Source organism: Excalfactoria chinensis, chromosome 4 (genome assembly GCF_039878825.1).
Source record: "Excalfactoria chinensis isolate bCotChi1 chromosome 4, bCotChi1.hap2, whole genome shotgun sequence".
Taxonomy (NCBI): domain Eukaryota; kingdom Metazoa; phylum Chordata; class Aves; order Galliformes; family Phasianidae; genus Excalfactoria; species Excalfactoria chinensis.
Window position 1 is genome coordinate 65895067 of NC_092828.1, and position 26312 is coordinate 65921378.

Below are 26312 nucleotides of genomic sequence, written 5' to 3' on the forward strand. Positions count from 1 at the left end.
TTTAAAATAATTTGTGTGGGGCAGAAATTGGGAGTAAAATTGTTTTATTTCATAGGTTTCCTTAATTTTTATTTTGCCAAACTTTCAAATGTATTTTTGAATAGGAAGCCTTACATGGTTTAAAAGCATCATTTAAACATCAGCTGCAGCTCAACACAGTGCACTTCTAGGTCATCAGTGAAATTAAAAAAATGTCAAATAATACAAGAAATGATACAGAAATAAGTATGAACCATGAAGACTCCTATTAAATCGTTTGAAAATTATCAACAAGATTTTCAGTACGTTGGTCTGGATTTCCTCATTCGAATCATTAATGTGCTATTGACAGTTTAAATGGGAAGAGAGATTTTAGTCACTTCATGCATCATTGAAAATTTGCCATCACATCTACATGCTGAAACTTACAGGAATTCATCTGTTTGATTAAGAACGCTACAATTCCAACATTTCCAAATGAATATTTTGTTTTATTTTGGTCTTTTGAAATCTGAGGACTAAACTCTTTTAAGTGAAGGTATATTTCCATTGGATGTGAGGAGAATTTTGAATCAAAAAGAAGAAAGCAGGGCTTTAACAATAATAATTCATTTGAAAAATACAGTTTTCACCTGTCCGATATGGATCACGCCTTGCCATTAGTCATTTTTCACAATGTACTATATCCAGTACAGATTGGTTTGTTGTATGGCTGGATCGTCTGATATTTCTGTCCATTGATTAACTGAGTGTTACTCACAGAATCGTCCTTTATTACCACTTCTTTTTTAGAAATTTAGCTCTAGCTTTGTGTAAATACGCTGCTAAGTTAAGTATACATCTTTGTTTTTGCAACATTCTTGATAGTTTTTTTAGAATATTATCAAAAGGCAGATGTAAGAATGAAGCAAATGTTGGTAAAATCAGAACAGAAAATGTTTCTGCTGCTTTCTTAGTTCTTGCCAGCAATCCAACCTCTGGTTTTATGTTAAGATCGACCATTTTGATTCCAGCTGATGGCTTGGCACAAGAATTCCCAAAGGTAAGCTTGGTAGAGAAGCTTGGACAAGCACTTTAGACTCTCAGCCTGGATCTATTCCAGAAAATAGTCTGTTCAAGAAGCAGAATGTCAACTGATGTAGTCTATCCCAAAGTAAATTTTCTACCTATGTGTTTAGAAAGGCTCTTACTTTTTTTTCTAAATAAATATCATATTTTTGCTGAAGTTAAATGCTTTCATCTATTCTTCATGTATAGTGAAAAAAAAACCAAACACCCACTAACATAGGGTGTGTAGCATTTAAAGATATATTTGAAAATGCTTGTGTAATATTTTTCATTATTAGAAATTGAAATGTTGATGTGGGCGGGTGAAGTTAATATCTTTAATAACTGCGATTCCGCTGTAACTAAAACAGATTTTCTTTCTTACTATCCGAACATCTATTAACAATAGAAGAAATAGATCTAGTTATAGGCAGAGTTAAAGACTCAATAAAATCGGAAGAGTTTGGCCATCTTTTATTTTATTCTGCCAGTAAAGGGCAGATACATTCATAAAATCTTCCTAGAATTTAACAATTGCCTTGAGAGGATGTTTTTAAGTGCCTTGGACTTTTTAACACCAAAGTAGAATTTTATAGGATTTTCATTTTGTCTCTCTCTTAAAATGTTATAATACTTTAGCCAGATATTTTCTACCACAGAAACAAAAACATTAATGTAGCATGCATTTCCACTGAGCCTAGAGAGAGAAATAATCCTCTGGATCCAATTTGCATGGTACTCCTGTTGCATTTATCCTAAAGTTCATTCTGATGAGCATTACAATCAATTTGTCCCATTTTCTAGCTCATTTTCTTCCTGCTAGATATATTTCAGTTGGATTATCACACTGATAAGAGTGAAAGACGTGACTCTCAGCTGCACGGCTAAGGAAAGGTACAGCATTGCAGCTGATCAGCCCAGTTCTCATTATTTTTTTTCTTTCAAAAATGAAGGATTCTGTACTTTTTGAATGTACTTGGGTAAATGCTCCAGTAAAAAATACAAAAGAAGCACTTTGTATAGCTTGTTTATTCATTGCTACTACATTCAAGATATCTGCTCTCCTCTCAGTAAGAGGACTGAAATCTATTGGGAAATCAGTCTATTTCGTAATAACACAGCATGAACTTGGACTGACATTCTTGCACAGAAGCCTAAGTAATATTGACAGACAGAAAGAAAAGGAAGAAGCCTTGATCTACCTGTGGTAGGATTCAACTGAGAGCCAAGAAACTAGGCTTCAGTGATTTCTGCTGGGCTGCCTTCCATTTAAGGGCATATGGGACCAGACAAATATTCCTGTTGCACATTACTCGGAAGGGTGTAACCGATGGCAAGAGTCCAGAACCTGTGGGTGGGAAATGAAGATTATGTCATTCTTGAATCTCCCTGAAAGCCAGAACCACATAAAATGGAGTTACTAAGAAAGTCAGGAGGGTTTGCTGATTTCATAACATTGGAAGACAGAGCTTAAAATAAGTAAGACAGGCACAGATGCCTTGAAATTCCTCGGGAGCTTGCCAACAAGTTTATAATCTTAGACATTTCAGAAGCTGAGGACATGAAACCTTTTGTGGAGCACCGTGGGAGAAATTGCTCTTTCTTTTTTTTCCATACATTCTATAACGTACTATATTAAAGAAATATAAATTCCACAGTTTCAAAAATACAAACACATGCTTAGTGTACATTAAGGGGTAAGCTTCCAGTAGCAATTCTGGGAACGCTTTAAAGGATGTTTGTGTATGTGAATAAGAACGTACATGTATATGAATATATATATTCCTTATATATACCTCAGGGATTGGTTTTTTTGTATAAAAGGCTCAGTTCTACACACAGAGTGAGTATGCAATTTGTTGTTTACATGTAGAATTGTACTGTTTAAGAGTGTAAGTTCAGTTGTGGGTATATACAAGTCAAAGTTTAAACAAAGCATTATTATGGATGCAGCTTTTGTTCTCGAGGCGTTAACTCTTCCCATGCTAACACATCTAGGCAATGTAAAACATTTCCTATGTACAATTGTAAAGAAAAAACAGCAATCTGTTTGTATCTGAGTTAAACTGCCAGTCAACAGTGCTATCAAATCTGAGGTGTTTTTAGATTACATGCAGAGGCTCCATCTGAAACTTGTGCATTTTACATTAAACTTGTTTGTCCTTTTGTAGTGACAGCAGCAAAGGCATTATCACGAATTGTGAGTTGTTTGACTCTGCTGCTGTTCACGTGATGTCCTCAAATATACAAAATAAAATGGCACGTTCATCACATCTTATTTTCAGATCTCTAAATTGCAGTAACAAATCTGTAATGCATATTAAAGATATGTGGTTCGTAAGATACTTTTTAAAAAGAACTGTGGCCTTGAAACTGTGTCTTCAGAGAAACAATCCAAGACGAAACAATCCAAGATGCGTTATGAAGTTCTTCCTGTGGAAAATTTTTCTAGCTGTTTCCTCATGAGACTTGTAACTAGCTTAGCTGATTCACTGTGGCTGTAACGCTTCTGGATCCTGCACCATTGCTGTTACTGTATTCTTTAGCCATGCTGACAATGTCTATTCACACAGGCATTGAGCAGAAAAGGCCATGCCCTTTTATGATGCCAGAAGAAAAGCATTCATCAATGACTGGTAACCTTTATAGTAGACAGTGAGAAAGTACAGGAGTAGCAGAAGTATGGTGGAACCTCTGTGGCATGAAGACTCACGCAGAGTTAAAGTAGCCTAGGAACTTTCAGTCTCTGAAGTTTACATTTTTCTCGTGATCCAAGAGAGACTAATGAGAAACACAAAGAAGAAGAAACATTATTAAACATTCTCTTTCCCACACAAAGTAATTTGATTTGTTTTATGAAAACATTATTTATTTATACACATTTCCACATGCTTCAGGCTAAATAATCCCAGATACATTTGTGTAAATTCATTGTGATTTTGTTGAGTTGCTCAATTTCTTGACAAAACAGTGTAGTTCACTTAGGCTAATCAATGTTCTCAGAGGCTGGAGGACTGAAACCAAAGGTTAAAAGGAGACATATGGAGAGTGACAAACAAATATGATGGAGTATAGCCTTAGATTTAGCACAGATGGCATGTAGAATCTAATATCTGTGGACTCCAAGCAGACTCTACATGACTTAGCTAAAGTCTATCTACCGGTTACACCTGTATCTCTATGGGAAGCCCTAACCTTGCCAAATATAAACATTTGAGATCAATAATTAAAATAATTAAAATAAGCAGTGTAGAAGTTTATTCTCTTGCTCTGTCACAAAATACCTGAACCACATTTCAAAATGATGCTAGTAAAGAAATGACTTTTCCACAGTATATGAACAATAAGAAATGGTGAAGAACTCTAGAGGAACCTTATGAAACAGCTTAGGGCAAACCTGGCAGATGAGCCTCAATATAGGTTACATAAACACTTTGTCGCTATTTAATCCTTGGAGAGACTGCATCTTGGATTGTGTGTGCAGCCTGTTCTCCACTTCTCCAGAAGTTAAAGTCAGTAGAGAGAAAAGCAAGTGAAATGTTCAGGGACTGAAATGGTTGTTTTGTAAGGAGAGGAATAGATTTCTTTAGTTTGGATAAGGCTGGAGATATTGATGGTAATTGAGGTTTACAGAATCATGAAGATGAGCATGGAAGGCACAGTTCTTCAGCAAATCCTGCAATACCAGAGTTGTGGAGTACCCAGTGAAACCAGTTTCTCTTTAAAAGATAGAAAATAAAGCTATTTGCCCATCAGGAACTAGGCTTCTTGAACTTGATGCCATGAAAGACTGTGGAAACAGAAAGTCTCCCTATATATATGGGGCCTCATAAAAACTAAGCAAGCCTGAATCCTTTAACATTTCTAATACAATTCTGAATTCCAAGTAATCTAAGGGAAAGGGATCCCGGTCTCACATACTTGTCTCACATTGCCACAGACTAAGATGTACTGCTGGGTGACCTACAGGTGTAGCACAGAAGGGAATCCCATGGATTCCTATATGTGAAGATGACTCAACAAAGCAGTCTTCAGTGAAAGAAAAGAATCAAAACACATGGCAATCTTCTAGAGCCTAATGACAGTATTCCAAAAGTCATTCCGTGAATTTTGTTATTCTGAATGATATGAAATGCACACAAAAGTGAGATTATTAGTTTTTTAACCACAATGCTGCATTGTACTGTCTGTATTCAGCACTATCTGATTATGATTCAATTACTTAATTAAATCACATCTTGAAATAGGCGGCTGAATTTCTCAAAATAAAAAATTAGTTCTATTTTAATATTTATTTCTTTTTTTGGGCTTTCTACAGTACATTCACTTATTTAATCATACGGCTTCAGAATTCACTGCTAAGAAGCATTATCTGTATTTCCTTCAATTGAAAAGCTGTCGTGGCATTCCTCGGATGTCTATTAAGCTATGCAAGAACACCTTATCAGAGGTATTCTTCAGCTAGCTATGTGAAACACTTTGAGATTTGGGTAGAATTTATTAACTGTTGAGAAAAATAGCACCAGTGTGAAAGCCAGCCTCATGAAGTGTGAGAACCATGCCTGACAGATGGCAAAAGCTGGCAGCCCAGCAAGCTCCTCTGCCACGGGAATTCCTAAACAACAGCAAGACATAAATCTTAATTTTCAGATGGACGCGTATATATCACATTCCTAAGACAGGGTCATTTCTGGTCACGTAATTTTGGAAGAAAGAAACATTCAGTCAAAAAGTGAAAATGAGAACCTACTGAAGTGTACTCTGAAGACAGCTGTGGCATAGCTGCAGTAAACATGGGAACTGGTGATACTGAAAGGGGAGCTAGAGCAGCCTGATGAAAGCACTACACTGAAGGAGAATAAAAGTATTTATCCTGCTAAATATTACAAGACCTATCCTTAAGGATTTCACCATGCAAGGAAAGCACCTGAAGCATTTTATCATTGACCTGATGCTCAGGCCCACATGGTAGTAGCAGACCTCTCCCCAAACTCCCAGTCACTCACTCTGCTCCCTCTTTTCACCATCATATTGGCTAGCTGCACTGCACAGCATTCAGCCTATAACATGAATACTACTGAACTCAGAAAGCTCTCTAGGTTTCTATACACAGGATACTCCTGTTTTGTGCTGATTCTTTCCATGCAATAGGTTTGACTTATTCTCCTTCTGGACCTGATACACTCAAATGAAAAAACTCCCAAGATGACACACACGCAGCTTTTATTTTTAACTTGAACCTTACAAGCTGCAGGTCCTTTTATAGTCTGTAAGTACTCATCTACATTTCATGTGGTGGTCTCCAATGACGTGAAGCATTGGTTCCATCTCTTAGCTCCCTGATACAAAAGTAATCTCTTTTTGTCATACCAGAGTGTTTTCTTCCATATAGTATTTCTATTACAGCAGATATGCTTGCTGCTATCTAGAATAGCAATTGTAGCTTGAATATAGTCCTGGGTTCAGCTGTTCCACTTAGCTGAACAGGCTTTGGAGCATAATGGGAAAGAGAGGATAAAATATGACAATTAAAAGTAAAAAATACCTGTTACGTGCACTAAAAATGCAGTGTGCTATTTTCTTATTAATCAGACTTGAAAAAGTTTTATTATGAGATGCTACTTGAGCACTTGCTCCAGTGTCATTCTGCCTTTGGCCTTCTACAGAGAAGACGCTCAATAGGCTTGGCGTTCCCCCAGAATCAACGCGCTGAGCATCTGCTTCCTACAGTTGCTTTCCATCCAGTTGCAGGGATCACAGTGTGAGGGTTCTCAGCTGAGGCCTGTGCTGATACTCAGGATTTATACCATGCAAGGCAGCGCATGGATTACTTACTGCTAAGTAGAGTGCAAAATGCTGTAAAAACTTAAAACTTCTCATTGCACTTGAATGCCTGCTTGGCTGCATCAGCATGTTCTATGCCAATAAGACAATTCATGCAACAGAAGTGTTGATGTATTCTGAGGGCCACAAAAGGTCAAAGAACAAAAGAGATTAAATCCCCATTAAAATCATAGCTTTCCACTTCATTTTGCTTTGCATGCTCGTATGTCTAAACTTGAACTTGAAATGCAAGATTGAAAGTGGACGTAATGTGCACACACTGCTTTTGTAAACTTATTAGTGTTTGTGTTCTCAAGCAAGAGATCCAAAAAGCTAAAGAACAACAGATTAAAGCTTTGCAGAGTCAACACTATACTGGGAAAGAATTCTTAACCTCTGTCACAGTCTTATCTGAGTGATAATCTGCATGGGCATGGAGAGCTGACATATATTTTCTGTTACACTGTTGCCTTAGAGCTAAGATTTCTTTGATTTTCTGCTGTCAGCTTTACCACCCAGTGGACATGTCCTCAAGCGTTCACAATTGCTGCCTTTCCTGCTAAGAAAACACAACATGCATGTGTTTCAATTCTTCCTGGTATCCTGCTTTCCATATATAGTTTAGGGTCAGTTTTTCAGCCTGTTTCCTTTCCTTGATTTTAAGTATAGTTAATACTGTAATTAGTAAGGAAAAATAAATATTCTTTCCCCTTCAGTGGGGAAATCTCATGCCAAAAGCTGTGCAAATATGCCTTGTCAGGAGTGACTGCAGATCACCAGAGAAAAGTGTACTCCATAGGTGTAAATCTAAAAATGTGATCTGATATTCATTGAGTATTCACATTTTAAGGACTGGGTAAATATTTCAGAAAACCAAGATAATTTCCTCAATCAAAAGTTTACATGAGTTGTCCTGCCACTATTTGACAACAGAAACGAAGAAAAGTCCTGCCCTTTGGATGACTTTCACTAGTGAATCAAGTTTCTCACATGATCAGATCTAAACTCCTCACCCCCAAACTCCTTCTCTGGGGGCCACTGTAGCAGTCTCAATTCTTGGAGCTACAACATGCATGTCTATTGAATTCAACCCTATCTGAATCTAGGATGCCTAGATCTAGGTTATCTAGTTCCAAATACTATTTAATAGAAGATAACTTCAGTCCACTTGCTCTTTCAACCCACGGTTGTGCTCCAACCATTAGGATTCTCTAGGAAAGGACCACTTTGGTAAAGCTTTCAGATCTCAGTTCCTAGTGATTTCCTGAAGTTTGTCTATAGGGATTCAGCTTTCAGCATCTCCTTTTGGCTAAATTAGGAGATTGCCTAGTCAGTGTGCTGTGTTTTGTGACACAGCTCTCAAATAATGAATGATGAAGAAAGAAGGGGCCAGGAATATAATCAGAAAGAAGATAGCTAGAGAAAGATTAGGTAATGTGAGGGTGTAATCTAGCTTCTCTCAATTTTCCCAGCTCCTCCCTAAATACTAACACTGTTTTAATACATCCCTGGGGATGAATTCACAAAAATGGAAACACTGAAATACCTACATTAGCTTTTTATGTATTCCTAAAGGGGCTCTGATTCCAATTCATATCAATGTTTTTTTAGTAACAAATTATTCACAGGAACATTAGCACAAGATTCTTCAGCATGTTTAATAATCCCCAAATACATTCTATACTTGCTAAAATTAAGCAGTAACTCCCCAGAAGCCCAGTAGGTAATGGTGAATTTCTAGATTGGACACAGTGTGACACATCTTTTCACTAATGCCAGATCTAAAACCTACCCCTCAGGGATATTCTGTGAATGCTCTCCAAGGTTCTTGGTTCTTGCAAGAGTAAAGACAAGCAAACACATATTCTTATCCACACATGAAATTTCCACCTGTGGTTCAAGTTATACTAACAATACTTTTCAAACAATCCAAGTATTATTCCACATACAGAGTTGTTTTGTTTTTTTTTCATTTAAATCAATTTAACAACACCCTGTGTGTAAGGTTAAGAAATTATTAATGTGATTTGTGAGAAAGAAAATTATTGCTTTCCTTTACCTCTGAATTAATACAAATATGTAACAAACTCCTAAACTGGACATACTACATATTACAGACAGCTGCAGTTTTGAGGTGCAAAGTAATATGCATCTGGTAGAACAAAATATTTTCAGAAGAAAATAAAAAAGATCTCCAAATCATTTTGGCTTGGAATGCTTTACCAGCTAAAACAGGATGTCTAATCTGCTTGGATAGATAGGTCATTCCTCATTCTGTATCCGGTAGAACCCTCCCTGTTAACCTCCTGGCAGCAATCCTGGGGAGTACGGTAACCATTGGCTGAGGCATGCAATAGTGCTTGATTGAAAGTGAGAATACTTTATACTTTCAAGCATGGTGAATTAGATCTCTAATTTCCACCACTGAATAAATTAATTAAGAAATTGATTCCAAGTAGACAATCAAAGCATAAAAAAAAAAAATACAAAAACAAAAACTACCAACGATGACAAAAAAAAAGGAGGTTTAATGTAATGCAGCAAACTGAGTCTAAATGTAATCACGATGAAGATGAATGAGCAAAACATATTTGGAAACTGGGCAATTTACTTGAGGAAGTCTCAGTCCTTGGTGGGTCAGTTTTGTTACAACACACAGACATTGGAAAACTCTGAGCAATTAATTTTTTTTCCAGGGTGGTCTACATGAATATGAAAAGTGAAAGCTTTCCTCCTGTCTGTTAGAAAATAAATATAGAAAATGTATACGTAAGCATTGTGAAGAATACTGAAAGCAAAACTTACTAAAGCTCTGAAGTGCACAGCAGAAAAGAAACAAAGAGAAGTGAGAATCAGCTCTGATGCTTCCTTTTCATAAAACCTCCCTTGCAGTTTATTTTACTTCTGTTTTACTGAAGGCAGAATCCTAGATGTCACATGAAATGAAGTTAGAAAATGATGTAAACAATAAACTTCTTAAAATGTACATTACTTTGTCATTTACATTCATTTTAGATGTATGACACACAGAAACTGTTGGATTCCATTTGATTTCTCTCTTTCTGAGTGGCACATTTTTTTTAAATTTGAATCAGAAAATGCTTCTTATATCTAATATTATTATTGCTAAATATTTCTAAAATTCTCTCACTTATACCTGACTGACTTAACTGACAACAGCTTTGAAAGACACTGAATTGGGTGGTAATGAAAATATGCCTGTGTATGACAATATGGTTTCAAATTGAGCATCATCACAGGATGTTCAGGTGGCAGCTTGCAATTCCCAAAGCTGCAACCCAATTAGACAGGTTTAATTTACTTGTAAAAATACAAGACAACTTCAATTCATTCTCTGATAGGTGTGAAGCAGTTGTTAATTTTCAGCAGAGGACATTAATTACACCACTCTAATTCAGAGCCAAATTCTGGAATTGATGACACCTGCCAGCATGTTGGGGATTGTTGGATTGCAAAACAAAGTTCCCCAAGGACCAGAAAGTTGTTAATGCAGGCCTGTGTGCTTTCCCTGTCTCTTGACAACAAATGTCCCTTCATCTGCTTTTCTTTGGGTTTCTTTTCCTACATGTCTATGGACAGCAGCTTTCTTGTACTGACTACATGTTTTTGCAACTCTGAGAATGGACACAAGCATGTTTTAGGAGTTAGTAATACCAATGCTTATGCCCAATACCAGAGGTGCAGACTTATCTAATCTGTCAGGCCATTTATCTACAGCTGCAGAGAAGTATCTCATTTCCAGTGTGCCTGTTTCCTGGGGTTTTGATATAGCTCAAACATCAAATGTACAGAATTTCTCATACTCTCAAACATTTCGCTCACATAAAAAGAACAGTCATGAAATGTGATGGAGTGAAAAACTAAAGCATTTTCAATATTACATTTCTTATTTGAATTTTGAAAACAATCCTTAACACAGAGTATTCAAATTAGGATTCATTTTGAGCACAGTGTTTCTCTTAGGGCTAGCTTTGTTTGCAGATTGTTGTTTTTCTATAACATTTTCATTCTGCCCCAAAGTGGGATGCAAGTAGTTAAAAAGATAATTGCATCTATATACAAAACCTTAGCAGAAAGGCCTGGCTGTGCTGTGGGATTGTGGGTATGGGTTTCACCCCCAGCCAAAGTGCTTGGGTCTCTCTTCCACTTCAGGTGCCCTGAATATTTCTATGCAAATCTTTAAAGAACAGATAGGAATGTGTAACTACATGTGTCTATTTCATATGAATATCATTTGGATTCTTTAGTTTGCAGCCAGTAAAATGGTGACAATGGCCCAACATACTGACCTATGAAGCTGGAAACTCCAAGAGACAACTTTGTTCTGACTAAAAATTTCTGCCTGAATACTTGCTATTTTTCTTTCTTTCCTTTTTTTTTTTTTCCCTCCCTTTTTTATTTCTTTTTTTTCAAACATTACCAAACATTTTCTTCATAGCTATCACCTATTTCTGCTTTGCTCAAGAATTAAGATGCTTAGTACACTAAGGGGAGCCATTTGTCAGATATATATCATTTCTTCATTGAGACTGTATGTTTCCTTAACCTCTTCTCAATTCCTAAATCCCAATTGATCATGTTTTCTACAGAAAAGGATAGAACTATTAAGGGCTCACAATACATATAATTTTGAGGAATAAATTAGTGATGTTCTTGTATATAAAATTTCTGATATTGTTAAAAATTCATTGCTCAAAAGAAAGAAGTACATTTAAAAATAGAGCGATACTTTTAAAATAGGCTATTAAAAACAAACGGACAAGAGGATAGAGAGTAGATACTATCCATTGTAGTTTACATTAGTTTTGTTTGTTTTTCCATAATTCAGCCATGAAGAAATCAGTGTTTGAGTTTTTCTAAGCTAGCTTTATAAACATTATCAAGTTGACTTTGGTGAAAACAAAACAAAACAAAAAACCCCAGACGGCCAAAGCACTAACTGAAAATTAAATAAACCTTTAACCCTTAAGTCTTTTACTACTCAACACAAGGAGCTTTTTTTTTTTCCTAAAGAAGCTTTGGTGCAGAATACATTTCTAATGCAAGATGAGCATCTCTTTTTAGGACACAGGGCAGCCTCTCTTTAATTCCAGCATTCACAAAAGTTATGTGATGATGCTACAACCCTAAGCTTGCATCCAAGAAAACCACACTAATAGTTCTTTTAGTTGTCCACTGGCATGAAACTGGAGAGTATTAGAAAATTCAGAGTCTGTTTTGAATGTTACTGTGCAACTGTTGCATACAGAAAACTTGCAGTGTAGTCCCAATGAATCCTAATAGGTAATAACCATGCACTGGATGGTAAGTAACAGCATCTAGCAGCCTCCTTTGTTTTCTCAAATACAAACAAAGTTTTTGTGATGATCTTTGAAAATCTAAATTGAATGGGTTTCTTAAAAAAATAAAAATAAAATAAAAAATATTTTAAATAATTCCTTCAGATCAACTCAGGCTCAATTTCTGAACTTTTATTTCCAGGATAAAACAGACAATTTCTGTAGAGGGGGACGGAACTTGGCCAGAATCTATGAAATAAAAAAAGGCCGCTTTGTTCAAGCCCAGCTGCCTGGAACTGTGCCAGCACATATCCTATAGGAATTAATCTTCTTTTTTTTTGTGTGTGTCTAAATTACTGTAAGACATAATTTTCCATTTCTGAGGCTTGCTCAGTGCACTAGACTGTCTTAATGGAGCATGGTGAGTTAAGTCAGCAACTGGAAAATGAACACCACAAAGCGTCTCCTTGAAAACTTTCATTCACTTTGCCAGAAGTGATCAGCAATGCCTCTGAGATTGCTCTTCTGGAAAAGGAAGGAGACACTGAAGGCATGACTTTGAAATTCCAGTGAAAAAAATTATGTAAATGAAGCAGACACAGTGGGACTGGAGCATTCAGCTGTACGACAAGCGGTGCCATGGGCTAATGGGGAAAGATGGGGGAAACAAGAAAAATGCTGAAAACAGCTGCAATCAAAACACTTCTAAGGCGCAATTGTGCTAAAAAGGATCTTCTGTCATGACAGTGAGAAAATGGTAAAAAGCATGATTTGGATATGCTATATGTCTGAAGGAGTCCAACAGCAAACTAAGGGAAATCAGATGTGTGTTTAATATAACTCCCAGAAATGGGTCATCCCTGCTTAGAAGTTAGCACCAAATATATACAAACTCATTTACCTCTAATGTTCTTTGAACATGCACAAATCTATGCATTTTACCACTGTTGGGCACCACTTTTCACACCAAGTTATCACGGTGTTCTTCTGGGAAAAATACAAGACAAGCTATGAAAACAATTTGAAAGTTCAACATTGTTTCAAACAGTTCCTCATTGTCTGCATTATCTAAACTGGCTCGAAATGCCAGGCCTCTGGTTTGTTTTGACTGGCCTCTCTCTGATACCATCTCATGCATTTCTTGCCAGAAGCTGAAGTTTAATGAAGATCTTTATCTTTGTCCTCAAATCCTTGCAGATAGTTTCTCTACCACTATGGACAGCATCAGTAGGCAGCTTGTCACTCAGGCTTATTACTTCACTGTCAAATTCACCTGTTAAATTCCTCTGTGCAGCATCTTTAGGGTACAGCTTTCTCTCCTCCACAGTTAGCTAAGTGTTTTGTACAAGCCTCATGACAAATATTAAGTCCTGAAATGCCCCAAACACCCTTTTCTCTGGGCTGTGCTAACTAGTTGCTCTGTTGCCTCCATTCATAAACCTGTTAGTAAATCTTAGGAACATAGAACCCCTCTCTCCAGATCTCACTAGTTGCCTTCAAAACTCTAACACATCAAATGCAAACACTGGTTTCACTTTGAACACATTTTATGTTCATCTCACATTCAGCTAGAATGGAACTTTCTTCGTCAGAGTGCCTGGTATGATACTATAGTTCTGTTCTAAGAGAAAAATGGTGTTGATAACACACTTATGCTTATAGCTGCTGCAAAGCAGTGTTGTACAGTGCCAAGGACATTCTCAGCAAAGTGCCCAAGGAGCTGGGAGGGAAAAGAACTCTAACTACATAAATGGAATGAGTGAAAACAGAAAAGACCTGCAAAGTATGTGGAATCCAGTCTATAATACTCATTAACACATGGATGGAATGCAAAAAGAGAATTTAAGCCATTTCCTGATTAACAAATGCTAATTAGAGCTTACTAGAATACTCCCACAGTACATGATAAATGTGTAACTTATTACCTACAGTGCAGTTATCAACATTTTGCTCTGGACTGAAGGTGAGATGACCACTAAGAGAACTTGCTCTTTGCACTGTAAAAATTAGCTCCAAGACACCAGATTTCTGAGACAAAAAAGAACCCAAACATTTTTAGAAGCAACTTGCAAGCCTGATTGCTATAGGTATGTTAATTTTGCAAACAAACTGAAAATGCTATGATCTCTGTGGAATCAGAGCATATGCTGGGACTAAACTTCACTATAGACCAAGGGGAATGTTACAAATAAGAGCAGCTTTGTTTCAATTTGAGTGAAAAGGTGATGATATTTATAAAGTTAACTTGTTCTTGTGTAGCCTTGGTATTTTGCTGCATGTGTAGGAGGATTTGCAAATTCAGTCAACAACAGCCCATAAGGCAGAGCCTTGACCAGAGCTGAATGAACCATTGAGAACATTCCTTTGAATAATAGCTTTCTAATACTTCATGAAATTCAGTAAACATATTATTTGCTGAACTCATTTGGCAGACTGTCTGGTTTTAGAGGGAGTAAAATCTGAAACACAGCTACAGTGCAACCAGTAATTTTAAAGAAATGTGCCAGAAAGGTTATTTTATACATGCTAATCAATAAGCTCTCAGCCTGATGTCAACTAGTGGCTGAGTGCCTTGGCAAGCACCACTGGAGCATTATTTTCTATGGGAAAAAAAAAACTGTAACTGTTACATACTGCAGGTACTGCTTCTTCACGTCCATGTGCCAATGTTTGAATGCATCCACATGCATCTCATCTTTTTCCTGATGTGTTTTAAGCCCTGTAGCACCTGATGGAAATGAGTTTCATAGATTATCAGTTTGTGGCAATTTTTTAGTGTGCAGAATTTTAAGAACAAATTGTTTTCCAGCCTTCTGTGAGCTCTGAGTAGGAAGTTGTATCTGACAGGAGCTACTCATTGCAATTGCCTTTGCCACAACCATTTCTTCTCTTAGAGAAACCATCTCTCAGTCATTACTGCTACCCTGTTGTAAGGTCTTGTTTAGAGGCATGGCAAGGTGAGGGAGGTTACACTGCTTCTTTCAAGCAAGTCTGGAGACTTGGAGTCAGGCAGCAGGAATGTATCAGTAAGGATTTTTGTGCAGTAGGACTGCAAGGAGCATTTGCTGTTTTCTAAATATCACAACTTTGGCAATGAATTAAAAAACATGGCAGGATAATATTAACTTCTTTCCCATTGTCTCTTGTTTTTTGTTCTCCAATGGTTTATTTCTATCAATCTCTTTTCCTAGCCAAAAGACCAAGGATTTGCTTAAAATCTGAAAAAAAGAAACCAACACAAAACCCTGACCCAAAAACTAAAACAAAACCAATCAGAAAGAGAAATCTCCCTTCCCTGAGTTTCTATTTGTAGTCAGTGAGTGGGGAAATACACAGAAAAAGACAAAACTGATACTAACACCATCAGCTTCAGTAATATAATTGCTATATAAACTCATAAACACGCATTTTCTTCTGAAAAGTAAGGCTCTGAGACTTTGGTGACACGGTACTTGTTCTGGAGCCAGAGAGGGAGCGCCGAGTGTGACAGTATGATAGTACTGAGAGGGTCAGTGCAGCTGTTGTGTAGCACAGAGCAGAGAAAAATTCCATCAAATTTCTGCTGTGCAGGGTGCAAGTGGGAACATTTGAACCTTGTGTCTAGTTCCCAGATGCACAAACCACATGTCTGAGCTGACACAGAGGGAAGTATTGTTCATCGGTTAAAGATTGGCATCGATTACTTCCTCCCTTTGGGCCATACTGGGAACAATACTGTGGCTCCCTAGCTGCTGGGGCAGCAGAACTACATTCTGCCCCACACCGGATACTTAATTACAAGTCTAAATGGAAGATCTATGTGATTCAACACAAAATTGAGAGTGCAAAGTGTGACAGAATGAAGCAAGAGACAGACAAATGTGTGACCACAAACTGTAATAGATAAAGATATTCAATGCACAGGCCACAGCATGTTCCAGCACCATGCATGTTTGTGTCTCCTCTCTTTTCTCCATTTTCCTTTTTTTCCTTCCCTCCTGCCCCTCAGTTTTTAACAAATATGCACAGAAATCCAGAAAAAAAGAAAAACTTAAAGCAGAGAAGGGAACTGTTGATGCTTAAAAGATCACAGCTGGGCTGCGGTCAGAACAGTTGCTTTGCTTTGGCTATTGTTATTTCCCAGGCTGACTCCCCCATGTAAACTACAGCTGTGAGCAGGTGGCAGTGCACATCCATGTGTGCAGTGCACAGCAGAGTGACCTCTCTTAGCATCTTGCGCAGTTTTTCATGCTCAGCTGAAAACTTAATGTACAATAGCAGGCAGATGTAAACGAGGATTTCACAAGATAAAAGCAAAATACTTAGTCCAAAATTCCTAATGTTTTGGTTTCCTTTTGCTGATATACTTCATATTCAAATAGAATTTATAATCAAAAACATCTTCAGAAAGAGGTCAGTGTGGGTGAATATATAAAATTATTTCCTCTTCAGATGAAAATGGTTTTCTTTCCTTTTTTTTTTTTTTTTCCCTTTAATTGGAAAAGGGTCAAACCACTTTCCCGTTGCTACATCTTGTCTTTTTCCATGGAGAATCGACTTGATTGTTTTCCAAACATTGTTTCCTGTTCTTCACAGAGGGGAAATGTTTGTTCCTTGTTTCTAATAATCAGACATACTGTAATGACTTGCTCACAGAGAAGAAACACAGGAAAGTTAAGGCTGACAACGGACACTTTCTTTATGCTGCCATGTTAAGAGAAAGAGTGGAGGCTAATCCACTGAAATAGGCATAATAGTCTGGAAAGCCCGAACGAGCTGGATAGCAAATGTGGATAGCACATGGCAGCATTTATTTGCTAGAGGAAACAGGTTTTTTTCTCCTTTTGATTCACTGGACCTCACTAATGTCTATCTATCACCTTCTCACGCAGAAAGTCACTGCTCATTCACAGGCACAAATCTCTGATACACAGAGCAAAGATACAACTGCCATATTGGAAGGGCATATACCAATGATATTCACCTAATTAATTTATTTTGATTTGATTGGAGAGGCCACAACACTGCATTCAAGTGGTACTTAAGCTTGTCCCAGCAGACAGTTTAAAACACTGTTTAGACAAGATCTGTTGCGATGACTGCATGAAGCCATAACTATTCTTTATGAATCAGATCTAGGAAAAACAAAGTTTTCCCCACAAGACTTTGTCAGTTATCCTAGTATCATTACAGCTGAAGCCAAGGTGCACGGCTGTGCATACCAAAAGCTCTTTTAAAGTAACACAGGGTAAGCCAAAACAAAACATGGCAGTTAAAGCCACAAGCACATGATTTTTCTCTCTCCATTATTGACTTAAAGTCATATCACATCATCATGTATGCCGAGATTACTTTTTCCATGCAGTCAAGACCAGGATTTATGTTTTAACTTTTTCTTTTCCACTTCTATGCATATATTTAAGACATGCCACAATCTGCCGGAGTAAACAGGTTATTTGTTTCCTTCTAATTAGCAAAAATGTGTCAATGCATATTAAAGCTTTCAGTGACTAACAGTTGTTCACAATGTGATCGTTTCAGCATAGATTAATTTTCATATTGTAAATGACTGGATGCTGAGCAGGTAAGACATTTTAGCTGGGTGATGTCACCTCCACCTATTTTCATCACTTCTCAACCATTGAGTGCTATTTTGAGCCATGGGAAACAATAAATAAGTATGAATTTCTACCATTCTCTTTCTATTCTATTCTAATTCCTGCCAAAACTTATCTGGAGCAATGCAGCTCAGAAGGATTAAAAAAAAAAAAATCACTTTTTTTTTCTGAATATTATTATCCTTCATACTGTTCACCTTAAACATCTACACTTCCCTTCTGTGCAATGGTTTTACAATAAGACTTGTTATTATATCAGAAAACAGTTATTTGTTCATTCATTGCTATTAAGGAAATCTCTTGCCATTTTTCTTTTCCCCCACCAATTCTAATTATCTTGATAATAAATCCAGAGCTGATATTATTAAAGAGTAATCCGGCTCTTTAAAGTCCTCACTTTGAGTATTCCTTCTGCAGTTTCACTCTTTTCAAAACTGGAAGACAAACAAGGAGATAATTCATGTGTTCTTTATATTCTTCCCAGATGTTTTTATTCACTAACTTGATGTAATTCTCAAATGTAATGGATTTTGTAATGGTTGGTCTGAATTAAAATATCAAAAAAAATCCCAATTAATTAAAACACAAATGACGATTGGAGGCAATGAAGAGAAGGAAAACACACAAAAGTTTTAAGACTAATGAGCATCAACAGAAAATAATATCACGAAGTGCAAAAGAAGTTAATTATTAAAATTACTGTTTTTTTATATCAACTCTCTGGATAAAAACTGAGTTGTTTAAGGATTGCATCTCTAGCTATTGCAATTATGAATTATGCTTATAAGAAGAGAAAGAAAAGCCTAAGTCTGAGAAAAAAGCAAAGTCAAGTTGCATTTGAAGAAGAGTATGACTGCTACATAAGTATTTGCTCATCTTTTCTGAGGTGCTTCTGTCTGAATTGGTTCTCTATCTCTCCTTTTTAATCTATTTAAGTAATCACACCGAGACCTATGCATTATATTAGGTGGAAAACATCGATAAGCTGGAAAGATGTCAGGAAACAGCAGCAAAACTGAGAGGAGGATGTAGAGCATGAAGTAAAAAGGGGGAAAAAAAAACAATGCCCAAGGCAGCATTCTTAGCAACACTCCTTAGCTCAAGATAGGAAGTATACAACATATGGTCACAGTCTATAGAGTCTATGATCTTTGAGGTCAGTGAACATATATGCTTGTAAGAATGTAACTAGGAGGAGCAAGATGGCGCCTGCTGTGCTTGCATAGTAAATACTAAATGTAAAAATTATCTATCAGTGAAAGTCAGTGTTTCTCATTGTTGTGATATCCCCATGGCTCACTTGCCCAGTGCCAACACCTGCATTCTTCCAATGGACAGAAAGCTTGGGTTTCAAGAGAAAATTCAAAGAAGAAAGAACACAGGACAACAATGCTAATTGGCAAACATTGTACAGTATTAGATCTAAACTCCAAATTGCACAGTAGAAGGGGGAAAAACAGATGTGATTTTGCTTCTACCTGCACAACAGTGTGGTCAAGTATATAAATACGTAAATGAATATAAATATATATTTAATATATATATATTGACTCAGGAAGGGCTATAAATGTTACTGATACTGTGGCATGCCATTTCTACAACTGATGTGCATTATATGAGCAAACAGTAAAATCTAAATTCTCATAAAGTAGAACTAGATCTGCCATCAAGAACATGGATGAACTGAGTATTTAGAACTGGTGTATCATAGAATCACATAATCACCACAGTTGGAAAAGACCTTTAAGATCACCACATCCATCACATCATCAGCTTGACCTACCAAGTCCTATCACTGAATCATGTCCACAAGTCTCTTAAATAATTCCAGGGATGAGGCCTCCACCAGGGCAGCCTATTGCAGTACTTGACCAATTCTTCTTCATACCCCAACTGAGCCTCTCCTGGTACAATTTATATATTTCAAATACATATTACCACCATCTCTTACTGCCATGAATGCCATGAATGCACAAAAAGAACAATGAGGATTGTATGCCTCAGTGTTTACTATTATTTCAAGTTACAGGGTTACCTGATTTGAACATCTAAATTTGAACATCTAAAAGAAGAACTAATTTTAACCAGAGATATCCTGTTTCTTTCTCCATAATAAAAAGGTGATGTCTTGTGTAAGCAGTTGTGTGTACAGCGAAAATAATGAAAAGATGGTAGTTGTAAATACACAAAAGGTTATTTACAGGAAAAACTCACCCATATGGAAGCCTTCAGTCTGCTGGGAACTGCTGAGGCAATCTCCACCAAGGGGCAGTCTCAAAAGAGATGCTGCCTTAGTGGTGGTCAGCCCTTAAATGAGGTCTAGAGGAGGTGGAGTCAAGCTCCACCCCTTCCAGGAGCACAGCTAAATTACTCTCACCTGTGCTCCCACAGCTGAACTGACACTTGCCTCAGCTGATTAATCAGAGGTTCAGGCTGTGATTACTAATTTCCCATACATTGTGGATTTCTAGACTTCCTATCAAGCTATAAGAAATAATCAGATCAGTTGACTCAGCTACAACACTGTTATTATTTACTGATTGGGCTTACTTGCAACAGCCTAAAGGTTTAATTTTTGCACTTTAAAGGAGCTGAAAAATGAGACTGTCTTGCAAATTGTGACAGCCCTAAAAATGATAAGTAATGGGTCAGAATACAGTGACAAATAAGGATTTTGTTTCCTGTGTGCTTCCATCTGGCTCATGTACACCTCCTCAGGGAGCCCAAAATCCTGCTGTTTGCATTTGTTGCAGTGCAACCCTGGACTCAATGACTTTTGGCATCCCCTCTCTGGCTGCCACCCACCCTGCATTTGCAGGACATACATCAGCTCTGAAGTTAAGCTGGCAGAGAGCAGGGATTCAAGGCTAAAAAGGTTCTGTACAGCTCCCAACTCTCACATCTGTGAAATGCTCCCATATCTGTCTCTAGTTCTTTCTCACTATGAAGTGGTATTGTACCACACTCATCTTCCCTTTTGTCACCTTTTGTCTTCTCTTCTGTGCCCAGCTTGAAGATGTAAGTGGCTAACAGGTTAGACGCACTCGACATAATGTTGGTACCTGGTACCTGTTAAACACTGTGATCAGGATGCTGCCTCTTACTGAAGATGCCTGTTCATTGCCAGCACTAAGAAAACAGGAGGTTATACCAAGATTATTTTAGATATAACTGGTTCCCACACTTTCTCCTTGAGCATCTGGTGCAGCTGTGGGATTACATTAGGAGGACATGTTATTTGCATGTGTGGACTATGGCTGGGGCTTGTCTACCTCCTCTGTTGTAAATTACCTATGTTAGTTTGAATGAGCGGGTTTAAAAGAAACTGTAGATTTACTTTTTGTTTTTTTTGCTTTTAAACTGAAAAAAGAACAACAACAATGACAACAACAAAGACTGTAGGAACTTCAGGTTTTCCAGTCAAAAAACCTTTCTGAGATTCATTGAAAAGTGCTCTTTTCTGTGGCAGTAACAACAGCCAAAAGAATAATCTTTTGGCCTTAATACACTGCACAGTTCATACAGAACTAATAAATCTCATTTCAGATGCAAGTGGTTGTTGATGATAATTGTGGATCTGCTGATGGCTGATTTTATATCCATGCAGTACAAATGAGACTTTTTTCCCAAACCTATAGAAGACTGAAGAACAGAAAATGGTGAATAGTCTATCAGGCATGCCAAAGAAAACTATGGGAATATTAGTCGCTGGGGGAAGAGGTGAAAGGGGCAGAAGTGACACACGAGAGTTAAGCAATGTCAATGTTGTAATTTGCTGATGATTCAAGGGCCTCTTCTTAAGACTTATTTTAGGTTCAAAATTATGACCACTGAAGAATGCTCTACTAGAACTGCAGTGATGAGGTTTTCAAGACAAATGTGCATTTTACCTTTCTACAAATGCTGCTAGAAAATTAATATTAGTGCTCATGAAGAAAATGCCTCTAGGGTTATTAGGAAAGCTGTAGAGTTTTTGTTGTTGTTGTTTATTCTTTATGGAGGAAAGCTATTTCAGTGCTTTTTCTATTATTACAGGGCTAAGATATTTGGATTTATAAGTCCCTAAGTTCAGAATAACACATCCATAGAATTACTTCTACCCACACAAAGGAAATTTATTATGTGAAAAAGAGCTGGAATCTACTTACTTGAAATTCATCATACTGCATGCACAGGTAGCTCAGTCTATTTCAGTTAGGTAGATTTATCAAATACTATCAGTGGTTTTTTAAGGATCTTTAGTCCACTGCCTTAGAAGAGCAGTGACTAAAGGAAGTGTATCACAAAATGTCACTTAAAGTAACAACACAAAACTTGAGAAACCCCGTAATTATTACTCATCAAAACTGCATGAAGGTTGGGAAGAAAATACATTTGTGAAGTAGGATTTTCTTAATGAAATCTATTCCTGGGAGTCCAGGCATCATGTTATATGACTGTTTTTTGTCATGGTTGTGAACACAAAACTTTTACAGAAGGAAGGGCCTAAAATAAAAACTTAGAAGGGATCTAAATAAGTCTAAATTCTTTTTAGGACCCCACCTGTATGTTTTTTCTCTCTCCTTTCCTAAAAGCACTTCCAGTGACCTCTCATTTGTCCCCTGGAATTTAAAAGTTTCTGTATCTTTCAATGTTTCAAAAATATGACTTCCTAAGGTAGAACACTAAATACAGATTATGAGTTCAGTTATAAGTGGCCATTAAAAACTAACAAAAGAGGAAAGCTGACTCAACATATCTACCCAGAAGAAAATATTAAATGCTAATTATTAAAAAAGAAAAAATTGGTATTATATTAAGAGGTAGCCAAATTTTCTGAGGAAACATGTTCAAATAGTGTTAACAACTGTAAGGACACAAGATTTCTTAATAAATTCTCCAAATGCACAGAAATCAAAAGGAATCTTTATAACATGAGTTTTCCAGAACTAAAATGTCTCCTGTTCAAAATCTGAGCTAAGTGGTTGCACAGAAGACACAAAGCTTTGTTAGATGCTACCACCAAAATAGCTGTAGTATTACAATAGAAGCACTTGTGTTTAGCACTGGTTTGCTAAGACATTAGCTAAGAGTTTCCTTCTGTCTTCTGTGATATACAGTAATGGGTGCCTAATAGGTCAATATGCCTGTTTTCCTTCTAATTCAGGATTCTCTCATAGGAAAATCATCAACTGACTGTCAATTAAAATTCCATTTTCTAAATACTTCTGTAAAAAAATATACTGCCATCTTGACTGAACAAAGGACAACATTCAACTAAAATAAGTGATTTATATTATAAAAGGCATTTAGAAATTCAATTGCATTAAACAATGAAATCCCATATTTGATCAAGGGAAGATATTAAGCTCTATGTTTGTGGATCAATACTGACCTCTTTTTGCACTGTATTGTTTCTTATTATGTAGAATAGTCTGTAGCGACATATTGTAAAGTGTCTTGTGGTTTACTCTGTGGGTTGCTGGATCAGACTAACTAGTCTGAAGTAGCATGAAAGAGTCAACATTTTTAACTGTTGCATTTTTTTTTTTTTCTGATTAGAAAAGAACGAGAATTTTTTATCCAAATGTTTAAAGTAGAAACTTTAAGATAATAAGCTTTCATTAAGCAAAATGCTTATTACCACATGGAAGACTGGAGCAATAAGGGGAAATGGAGCTATGGACTTTCTTCCCCATCTGGCACGTAACTAAACGAAGTAGCTACTTCCCTGGCTGTGCTCCAATGACTAGCAAGTTCTGGGGATTTTTGTTACACTGAGCTCTTCTTTTGCAGAAGTGGAAAGATCTTTTAATAATAGGAAATATTTTTGGATCAGGTCAAGTGAGGATCCAGTGACTTTATAGATATTTACTAATGGCATCTTATCTAGATCCACTTTTGCTATATGCTTCCTCTTTTTCTTATTTACTTTATAAAAAGAGCTTAGCCATTTCCATTACCATTCTGGGGTAACCTTTGGTTAATCTGCAGGAAGAAAAACAAAATGAGAGCATTTTTCAGGAATGAAGTTCAAGTTTCAAGTTAGGAAGAAACTGTATCTTCTAGGTTTTGATCTGGATGTACAAAATGGATTGTATGAGATAAAAATTAATAATGCTTTCATAGGGAGATTGGATGCCACTCTGTGTTGCTCTTTATCAAGCTATAATCACAAGAATAATACTTATATAAACACTGCAGTATTTGCAGTATGCTTAAAGGAAAGACTTGTGTACAAACTGCACTTTAGAATATCACTTCTAACTACCAGTAAATGAAGACTGGGAATAGGTAGAGGTTTTCCTAATATCTGTTAAATCCATACCAAATTCAGTGAGGCAGTTTTAGAGTTATGTCAGTTCAAGAGAGCCTGGAAGCTGGTATGAGCTCACACTTTCTCTTCCTACTTTTTCTCTCACAAAATACTGTACCCAGATGCAGATAACTCCATAAAATCCAACATTATTATTATTATTATTATTAGTCTCCTTTCTTGGGCATTTCACTTGTCACATGTGATACTTTATGTGATTTATTATAGCATAATAATTTGTAAAAATCTATTTCCACCTGGACAAGGAGGATCTAGAATTATGTGACATCTGGCCATGTACCAAGGTAGGACTACTTTCATTTTACTTGTGCTTTCATAACTAAAGATCGACCAGTTCAGGAAAGAGTCACCGAACAAGACACTGAATTTTTGTCTCTGGCATAGATAAATTGGAAATAGGTTTGCTAAATTAACTGTAGTTATTTCATTTATATCACAGGTTCAGTGGTGGAAAGTTTGGCATGGGATATCTGGCACAGCAAATATACATCAACTAGTGAAGGTTAAAACTGTTTATTTTTCAAATGCTAAAGAGTGGACACTTCTTGATACTTAAATAAGGATGTGCCACAAAAGAGGCTAAAACAGACAATTCCACCAAAGACAAAAGAAATAAACATCGTAAATATGTTGTTCACTTTAATATTGGCATCATTTTCAGACTTGTGTTAAGTGAAAATGAATGTTTTTGATCTTCAATCAAAGGTTCACCTTGAAAATGCAGGTGAAAGATAAACATCATTAATCCACTCTGATCTCACTTCAGTGCTCTTTTTTTTCCCCTGTGAATGTGCCCATCAGATTGTCTCATTGTTTTTGATTTTTTTTTTACTCTGATTTTCTGTTTATCTGAATAGCTGCTAAATTCTTTGATCTATTTTTGTTGGACTTGCAAGGAACAGCAGAACTTCTGTGAAAGAGAGACAGAGAGAAGCAATGTGTTTCACCTCTACATTTTGTTGCTTCCATTTGGATATTAGGAACCCTTTGTGTAGAGAATAAATGCTACAAGGTATAAGACAGCATAATCTCATTTAAAATAAGTGTGATGACCAATGCTCAGATCACTTTCTTTGTTAGACTTAACATAGAGTTCTTCAGCTGTGCAATGAAAAGACCCTAAATACTATGTTGGTCATAGACCACAATGCATCCTTCCCTTAAAACTGTTTGGTTTGATTACTGCCATAGAAGTTTTCTGAGTAGGATCTTTCTTGTAGTCTTGTGTTTCTTACTTTCTGTTACTTCTAGCCTATCCATTTTGAAAGCAATTCCTTGGGCAGAATTCTTAGATATTCAACAACATTAATGATTTTCTCATGCTCTATAATGTCAAAACTCCAATACTAATTTCTTTATGATAGTTAATTGATGCTTAGAACAACATCTTAGTCACAATATCCATTCTCTTCCCTTCTTGTGCCCTGGGGCAATACATCAAGCTGCAATAAATGCAGTAAACTAATGTGCATGATCTTCTGTAATGTTTATATACCATGTCAGACACGGCACTGCATTCATGTCCTGGCTCACTTTCAGTTAATTCCTTATGACTTACATGCACAGTCTAAAATAGCCCCCCAGGCTGTATAATATCTGTATGCACAGTGTGCAAGTTCTCTTGTATTGCTTCTGGGTCTTTAGCAAGCCTGTGCAGTGGGGCCTCTGGGTTTGAGTGAACTGTCCCGAAGCAACAGATACAACATTATGAATGGATCTTGGATGGCAATAAAATGGTGCTGCACATCACTGCCTTAGTTCATTAGCTAAATTGTGAGTTAGTATTTGACAGACAAAGCCAGGCTGCCCTTCTACTGGACAGAGAAATTTTGTCACATTAGGATGGAGGCACAGACCTCTGAAAGAAATATCACTTTATAGATGTGGATAAATTCTTGGGACAAAAGCACAATTACATTCACTTAAAATTTCTAACACAGACAGTTATGGCTAATATTAGTGAAGATATCCTTTTGTCTTGGAAGTTCATGTGGTTACCCTAAGCAGAAACAGTGCCTCAGTAGCACACAGCCAAAGGCTTAGCAAGACAGTTTGTTTAAGTTAGAAAACAAGAGCTATTCTTACATTTGAAAATAAGACATGTACAGGGAACATTACCTTTAACTCTCATTTGACCCTATCAGAAAGGTCTTGAGTCTCACACAAACTGTATTTCCTAGACTTCATTTACAGTCCATAAAAACGGAGTTCCCGAGTAAACAAAGTTTATTTCTAGAATATGTGAAAAAG

The 26312-nt window shown here is 36.8% G+C and overlaps 1 long non-coding RNA gene across 2 annotated transcripts in view; it reads right to left on the minus strand.

The window, feature by feature from the left end:
* Positions 1–2278: 2278 nt before the first annotated feature.
* LOC140251717 (uncharacterized) overlaps positions 2279–26312 on the minus strand; it is a 37653-nt gene continuing 13619 nt past the window's right edge. For both annotated transcript variants that reach the window (XR_011903458.1, XR_011903459.1), the window contains exons 2-3: positions 3373–3807; positions 2279–2374 (exon numbers count right to left, since the gene is read on the minus strand). This is a non-coding gene — a long non-coding RNA (uncharacterized lncRNA). The remainder of the gene's footprint in view (positions 2375–3372; positions 3808–26312) is intronic.